The sequence below is a fragment of the Panicum virgatum genome, chromosome 1K (assembly GCF_016808335.1).
Source record: "Panicum virgatum strain AP13 chromosome 1K, P.virgatum_v5, whole genome shotgun sequence".
Taxonomy (NCBI): domain Eukaryota; kingdom Viridiplantae; phylum Streptophyta; class Magnoliopsida; order Poales; family Poaceae; genus Panicum; species Panicum virgatum.
The window spans coordinates 1,856,111-1,865,135 of record NC_053136.1 but is presented as its reverse complement, the minus strand read 5'-3'; the positions used below and the strand labels follow the sequence as shown (position 1 = coordinate 1,865,135).

Below are 9,025 nucleotides of genomic sequence, written 5' to 3'. Positions count from 1 at the left end.
CAAGGGACGGCGGCGTCGAGGCGGCGTCGACACTGCGAGGGGGCGGCGGCGGCCGAAGGGGCGGCCGGCGTCGAGGAGGCGCGTAGGGGAGGCCGGCGTCGAGGAGGTGCGCAGGGGAGGCGCCAAGGGGAATGGCGGCGGCGCTCCAGGGTTCGGCGTCGAGGGGTCGTCGAGGAAGGTAGAGAGGTCAAGGCGAGGCGGCGGAGCGCGTGGGGCGGCGGCGGAGGACGATCGGCGCGGTGCGTGGAAGGAAGAAGTGAGGAAGAAGAGAAGGGCACACCTTATATACACCAAAGGCCTTAGGCATCGGGTGATAATTTCAACCAGTGCCTTTGAGGGCCTATGGCACCGGTTTGTAACCCACCCGGTGCCTTAGGTAACCCAAAGGCACCGGGTGATAATTCCACCCGGTACAACGGGCGGGAGTTGAAAAGTTCCTAAGGCACCGGTTAGTAAACAAAAACCGGTGCTTAAGGCTGTTGAAATATTTGTACTATAAAGCTTTTGCCGCCAAACCTACTGAAAACACCGTGTAACGCAGTGGTAACCCTAATTTTTCAAATCGCAGAGGCCCGGGTTCGACTCCCGTGCGCCACTTTTTTTTTGCCAAAAATTTGGTACCGGTTGAAACCTTCAACCGGTGCCAATAGGTTATTTACAAAATCGATTAATCGAATAGTAAATTTTTTCAATGTATAACTAATCATATTAATTGCATAATAAATCAGATAATTGCATAATAAATCATTTAAATGCACCATAATTTTAATTACTACATAATAAATCATTTAGATGCATAACTAATTATTTTAATTGCATAATAAATTATAATAAATCAAATAATTGCATAATAAATCATTTAAATGCACAATAATTTTAATTACCACATAATAAATCATTTAGGTGCATAACTAATTATTTTAAATGCATAATAAATCATAATAAATCAAATAATTGCATAATAAATCATTTAAATGTACAATAATTTTAATTACTACATAATAAATCATTTAGGTGCATAACTAATTATTTAATTGCATAATAAATCAAATAATTGCATAATAAATCATTTAAATGCACAATAATTCTAATTACTACATGATAAATCATTTAGGTGCATAACTAATCATTTTAATCTCATAATAAATCATAATAAATCAAATAATTGCATAATAAATCATTTAATTGCCCAATAAATCAATTCATTGCATAAGAAATCTGATAATGTTCACAGAAAATATTACAAGACATAATCATTCAACTAAGGGAATATTAACGATGGTTCGCTTTACAATCGTCCCTTCATTATGATCATGACGTGCATACGGAGCCTCCTCTTCGGCTAAAAGAATACTTGTGTCAACCTCCACTGCGAACGGAGTCATATCTTCAATCTTATTGTATTCTTCTTCATCTGTGACATTGTCGACTCCCACAATTTTCCTTTTTCCTGCCGGAACCTTATTCCAAATTTTCATACTCACCTCGATATAGGATGCAGTCATTAGGACAGGCATGTATCTTCTGTGCCTCTAATCCTAAAGGACAAACAACTTTTTTTGCCTCGTATGTTGTCTCCGGCAAGGTGTTACCCTCAGGGAGTAAGTTTTTTATAAGTTTCAGCAACTCCTCGAATCCCTTGTCAGACAAACCATTTGATGCCTTCCATTGCAATAATTCTAATGTGGTACCCAACTTCTTTTGGTCTTGTTTGCAATCAGGGTACAACAATGTTCTGTAGTCCTCCAACATACGCTTCAGATCTCTCGATTCCTTTTATGTTTCACAACCTTCCTCAGCTTCGCGCAGCATCTGACCAAGATCATCTTCTACAACGTATCCTTCAGTATCTTCTTCAGGCTCACCCATTGCAGTGTCATTGAAAAAGGAATTATTTCTACATTATTATCCAGCACAATTCCTCTTCCGCCATGCTTGGTCCAAACATAGTAGTTCGGCATGAAACCACTATTGAATAAGTGACTATGGATGGTTCTTGATGATGAGTAATCCTTCTCATTCTTACAGAATTTGCATGGACAATGAACAAAACCGCCATATTTGTGTTTCTCGGCCGCTTCTATGAATTCATGCACGCCATCCATGAACTCCTTTGAATGCCGGTCGGCCATGTACATCCATTGCCGACTCATTTGGGTCCACAATACATTTATATACATCATTGTACTGTACAAATAGTTCATTCATACTACCAATTTATAACAATATATTTATATAATTGATAATGCATATAACTATAATAAATAGATACTATTCACTTATCAAATAAATTGATAAAACATATAAATACAATAATTTGATAGTATTCAAATATCAAATAAATTGATAACGCATATAACTACAATAAGATGCTACAAATAAAAATAATTATCACATGTATAAACTAAATCAAGTAATAACTGTTTCTAAAAATTAATTGCTAAGTTATAAAGAAAAATAACTAACCTTTTTTCAAAAAAAAAGCAAAAATTCGCCTCCCCTCACCTCACTCAGCTGCCATGAATAGTGAGTTCACGGCAGCTTGAGGGGGGAGGGGCTGGGGTATTTATAGGCTCGGGCCAAAGGCACCGGTTGGTTTCAATGACCCGGTGCTAAATTTTGTTCAATAGCACCGGGTCAAGGCACCAACCGGTGCCTTAGGCCCGAGCTCCTGGCAGCTGCCACATTTCATCACCATAGGAACCGGTTATTACCATCAACCGGTGCCTATATCACCGCCTTCATTTGGTACCGGGTGGTGGTTCAAACCGGTTCCTATGCTGATGCATTGGAACCGGTTGGAACCACCACCCGGTGCCAATTGTCCTCCACTAGGTCGGTCGAAGGCCAAAGGTACCGGCTGCAACAGCAGCCGGTACCGATGGTACCCATCGGTACAGGCCGCAACAGCAGCTGGTACCTTTGGTCTGGACCGATGGCCCGTTTTCTAGTAGTGTATATATTGTGTTGTTGTAGACTTGTACTACTGTATACGTAAACATGCATTAGGGTTGATGCGTATTTAATTACTTGAATCTAAAGTACGGTCCAAGCTATAGTCCTGCGCGCTCTGCTGCTTCCTGAACAAATTGCTGCGTGGGTTATTCTCAATTTCTCATCGACCACGCAGTCTCAAAGCAGCAGCATCGTCGCGTAGTCCTCGAGAACAAGGAGCCTCTGCTCCTTGTCGTACGAGTACATGACGCTGACCATCCTGGCCGCGTTCAAAGAAGCCTGTGTGAACCTAGAGGAGAAGGTCCTCCTGGAGAAGCACTCCCTGTTGAGCTCCTCCCACTCCCTCGCGATCAACCTCCGCCTGTGTGCCTCCGCGTCCGCGGGGGTGCAGCTAGGGTTCTCCATCAGGTAGAAATCCCTGTACGATCCGTCCAGTCCTTCCTGAGCCTCATCCTGCAAAACCCATGCATGGACAAAAATACTGATCAGGATTTAACTTGTTGTAGATCGATTTTTCTTTCTAAAGTCGGAATGGATTTGAAAATCTTAACAAGCATTTAACTTAAAAATTAATTATATATATGTTCTGCATGCTGACCTCGGCACTTCCCAAGTCATCCCAAAGTCTGAGGATCTTAGCCGGGCAAGAGATGACAGAAGGGATGTGGTCATCGGCGAGCTTTGCTCCAGCTTCGTTACTTTTGTCATACCCTAGCATGGCGTGCAAATGTAAGTGGCACTCCTGACGTGACAACACCATTTCTCAGGTAGTCCTCTGCAGTAGGAGCCTCATCGGTTGCCAGCCATCTTGCCTCAACCATGAACCCATCAAACAGCGCCGCCCACTGCAAAAAAAAGTGTAGAAGTTCTTGTAAGCTCATCAGGAATAGTACCATCATCGATCATATATCTAGACAGATGGAGCTACTAGAAATTTTTTTATTGATACGCGGATCGATCAAATTGAAGAAGTAGTGTAAGGAAAAAAAAACAAGTCTGTAACATACTGCATTCCTGAGATGATTGACAGGGTTGAATCCATGCTCCACTTCAACCATATCAGCGATCTCATTCGTGGTGTTGTAAATAGCCTTGTAGCATGATCTCATGCCACTGGGGAGTGAATCAGCAACCGCAGTATTCCACCTACAAATTGTATTTTGGACAACATGTCAGCGTGTATATATGAAACAACTATTAATCTACTCCCTCCGTTTCAAAATATAGGCCATTTTGATTTTTTTAGATTCATATATTTTGCTACGGGATCTAGACATACGTTATATCTAGATGCATAGCAAACACTATGAATCTAGAAAAGCCAAAACGATCTATATTTTGGAACGGAGGGAGTATATCAATATGTAATCAATTATTTTTAAATATATGGCAGCTGCTAGCTTACATTTTGATTGCCTGGGTGAAGAGGGAAAGCTCCTCCGGTGTGCCAACAAGATCAAAAATGTCATCCACAACATAGACGAGTGAGATTATCTTTGTGGTATCAATCCGATATCCGGACAAGGAGGGTCCCTGGAGGCTTGTCATGGCCCACACGTACCATTTGGGCACCTGGTCCCGCACCACTGGTATCTCATGAGACAATCCAAGATCCATCCACCATCTACATCACATCTCACAATTAGAATCCATAAATGGTAATTCTACGTTTTTACCTCTTGATCAATCTTAGCGAAATTAAACAAAGCTAGGGTATAATTTTTTGTCACACTTCTACGTAAATTACTGATGGATGAAACAAGACCATTTCGTATTTAACTTGTTTAATTAGTTAGTTACCTTTTAACCTCCTGCATTTCTTCCTGATGCAGCTGTTTGCTGAGCTGGAACTCTGCAATTGCTAGCCCCTCCATTGCAGTGTCCCTAGTGGGCAGGCTCTGCAGGTAGCTGAGGTGGTGCCTGGCCTTGTACTGCATCAGGCTCAGGTGGTAGGGGTGGTCGAGGGACTGCCTCACGTACCTTGCGAGGCCTGGCTCCAGGTACCTGATGGCAGATGCAAGGTGCTTGCTTGAGAACTCCTTTGCCTTGTGCAGTGATGGCTCCTCTCCCATGTCCAGGTGTGACATGTCGTGGAGGCTCAGGAGCCCTCTGATGTCTTTGCTAAGAGCAAGCTTGAACTCGCCGGTGTCGTCAGTGAACCTCCGTAGAACATCATCTGTTAATACAGCATTATTGGTAACAGTAGAACATCATCTGTTAATACCTCCGTAGAGCATTATTGACCAGTTCGATCTTTGCGTTTTACTGACCTGCTGAAACATCATGGCCGGCCTCTCTCACGAGCTTGAATGCAAGTGTCGCATCGAAGAGATCATCGCTGTGGATGAGATCCAAGCACGCGCCCATGGCGCTCTGGATCTCTTCCTGGAAGTAGTGGTCGATGCAGAGGCGCTTGAGGTTGTCGATGGTGGCCATAATCTCCCGGGCGCTGTTCCTACGTTCCTGCAGAATCTTTTGCACGCTTGTCAGGCCCTCCTGCAGCAGCATATGCAGCATTTTTTTCAGAACACTTTGAAACTTTTAATTTGGTAGCAAATTAAAGTCATTATATTAGGGTTAAGGTAGAGAAACACAAGCACAAGTAAGGAAAAAGAGATGTAGCTCGCTTGATCTTATTGATGAGCTATACCTGGAGCTGGAGGTCAAAATCACTGGGCAGCAGCGTTTTCGACGCCGCCGCCGAAGCGATGATGGAACGGCCACGGGGGCGGCCTCGCTGGTCGTTGTTTCTGGTTGCCGCCAGCGAAGCTGAAACGGGAAGAGGCTCCACGGAGCGCACGGAGAAGGTGCGTGCAGGTGCGGCGGCCATTGTTAGCTAGCTCTAGGTAGTAGCAAGTATAACAACGACGCTACTCAAAACTAGCTAGCTTTTTTTTTCAGTAGGAGGGCTGCATAGGTGCCCCCCGGTGCCGGCCCCGGGGATCGAACCCGGGCTGCCGGCGTGGGAGGGGGCTCTAGGAACCACTCGGGCTCAACCCCCTCCTTCAAAACTAGCTAGCTAGACAACTTAGGCGAGAGCAAGGGCTGCAAGGCTCTATATTTTGATTCCTAGCTATTGCAGTGTGAAATTGCAGCTTGGGAGTGATAGATATGCATCGAGGTGAACGCAGGGCCTCCAATTTATAGGGAGGTGCAGTGGAGAAGCGAGCGGGCTGAGTATCTAGCAGGTCTCGCTCGTCCCCACTCAGATATATGCATGCATGTGGGCTGTGTACAGATGCAGAGACCGGAGACAATTTTTTTTTCTAAACAAATAATTATATGTGCATGTGAGCCAGATGCCGTGTTAATTTGCATTGTTGTGGTGTTATTACACTATATGCAAGTACTCCCTCCGTTCTAAATTGCAGATCTTTGACTTCAAATTTGACCGCTCGTCCTATTTAAAAATTTATGCAAAATATCACCTTTTTGTTGTGGGTTGCTTTATCAATACGAGATCTAAGAATGAATTAAATTTGGAAAAAAATTGCACAATTTTTTAAATAAGACGAGTGGTCAAATTTAAAATAAGTCAAATAAACTATTACAATTTGAAACAGAGCTAATAGCTTGCTAGCTTCTGATCGATGCCCAGCATGTGTCAAAAAGATTCATCTCGTGCTAATTAGTTAGACTGTGTAATTAGTTATTTTTTTAACTCTATTTAATGCTCCATACATGTGTCAAAAAATTCGATGTGACAGGTACTGTAGAGAATTTTTTGGAAACTAAACAGGGCCATTGTTTTGGCCACAGACCACGTTGTCATTGTCACAGCAGCAGGCAAAGATGTGATCTCCCGTATGTGAAAACTATCCTGCCGTCCTGCATGTCCTCATCTCCAAGCGTCAGCGTTGTGATGAAAGCAAGCAATGCAATGCAGAGCAGCCAGTCAGATTTGATCTGCTGGGTCGTTCTGGTGGTTCAGGCGATGCATGTCGCATCGCAGCCTGACAGATCCATCCGGCCGGGAATAAATTCAGGAGAGCCCAGGACAAGGTTTCTTTCACCTGGTCAAGTCAATTTGGATCTGTGCGCTGGCTGCAGACATGAGGATGGATTCATTCAAACTGTGTTAAGACTGCTTGCTACTCGTTATCGATGCATACATTTTTCCGACCGTGACTGAATTGAAGCCGCAACCAACTTTTTTTTCTGAACGTGCCTGAGCATGTTTTTTATTAAAAGAAAACCGCAACTAACTTCTTGTTTCACACATAACAGTGACATGTGTTTCCTATAATATCTAACACGCCTATGAGGATTCAGGAGCATGCATCTATCGTATAGCAAAAATAAAAAAAATTCTTAGATAATGGAATTTTTCGATCTCTACGGTTTAGGGTACACACTTCAATTATAACATTTTTCCAGCTTCAATCACTGGATTATCAGGAGAGTCAAAAAGCAAAATTAAACTTAAAAAATATATTATTATGCTTCCATTCATAGCTTGCAAACAGTTCTAAGACTACCATCTCCAAAAAAGTGATGGGCTTCATGAACAGATCCTTTATCCTCTCCTCATGCTGCAACATTGACCAAAATCACAGCCAGTAGGTCCCCCTAAAAATAGTCTGCATAAAAGATAAATGTTTAACGTTATCAAAGACAATATTACTTAGACAACGCCATAAAAAAAATGTAGTCGTTCAAAATCCTACAAAGAAGGAAGGTGTTTCGTATGGCCTGGCCTGCTGGTGTTATTTTGCTAGCCACTGCACACAACTTGCCAGGCTGACCAAACTATTGACTTATTGGAAATTCAGTGTGCTATATATATCCAGATTCAAGTGCGAACGTTTTATTTGGCGCCCACGTACGTTAGATATATATGTGACCACTAGCTAGCTATTTGATATTTCTGGCCAGTGTCGCCGTCCTCGCATAGAAAGCAAAGCTGCTGGTCGGTCAGTGGGCATCGGAGCTTTCGTTCGTTGGTCATTGCTTCACGTCACTTTGGATTCTTCTTCTTCTGCATTGAACCAGCTCTGCCGATAGCTAGACGGATGGATCGGAGCAATGGACACTAGCTAGCTATGTGGTGGTGGTGCACATGGTGGCTGGTGAGACATACGGAGTACATGACATCCACAACCCCAAATAAACGCAAGGACAATACTATAGTGTAGCGCAAAAAACACTTCATCTTGACCATGCCATTAGCATCCAACGGTCCTTGTTTCTTCTTACTAGGAAAAACTTGGCATCTCCCAGTCTATCTAGATCCGACAGGGCCCCCCTATCATGCATACCATTGTACATGCGGCTGCTGCTCTCCCTCTCTGCTAACATGCATGTCTTCTTCTTCTACTTCACTTGTACCGCCCAACCGACAATAATAATCCTCCGATCCATCCCGGTCCAGCGGGCCAACACATCATTGTTATTTATGTGCAATTACCAAGCTTTATTTCCAACCATGTAATATATGACACTGTATTCATTATATTGTTTCACCTAGGTAGTATGTAGAACGACATTAAACACAATCATAGCAGGTTACTTTTCAACAAGAGAATAATAGAGCATACTAGGATTTTTAGGATAAATTAACAAGGTAAAATGATAATGTTTGCCCCTATTTATTACTCATATTTGGCACTAATCGATTCTTACATGCATATGCGCTTTCTAAATAGGGTAAGATGATTTTTTTTTGAAAAAATTTATTAAATGCTAGAGTGATTTGTTTTTTGGGATGATGGAGGGAGTACGCAAGCAGTTTCTTGGAGAGATGGACAGGGGTAGAACTGTGCCTTGCCATTGGGTCCTCTGGCCCAGACAGATTTTGAAAAGATAAGTGGTAAATTACTGTAGCTAGTTGTTAATGGTCTATTATGACCCCATCATTTTATACGTAAGAACTTGATGCTCTTCCGGTCTGGCTTCGTCCCTGGAGATGGCTATATAGATAGCATTCGTTATTGTTTTCCTTAAAAAAATTTCTCGGCAAGCATTTCATTAAGAAGAAGAGAGACATTTATAAAAAAAAGGTTTTTTGGTGTTCTTACCCCTGCTTTTAAGTGCAATTGTGATGTTGCCCTCATTTTTTTAATTTTGTGAT

At 42.6% G+C, this 9,025-nt stretch overlaps 1 pseudogene; it reads right to left on the bottom strand.

The window, feature by feature from the left end:
• Window positions 1-2,962: 2,962 nt before the first annotated feature.
• Window positions 2,963-6,123, bottom strand: LOC120704378 (annotated as a pseudogene).
• Between the last annotated feature and the right edge of the window lie 2,902 nt (window positions 6,124-9,025).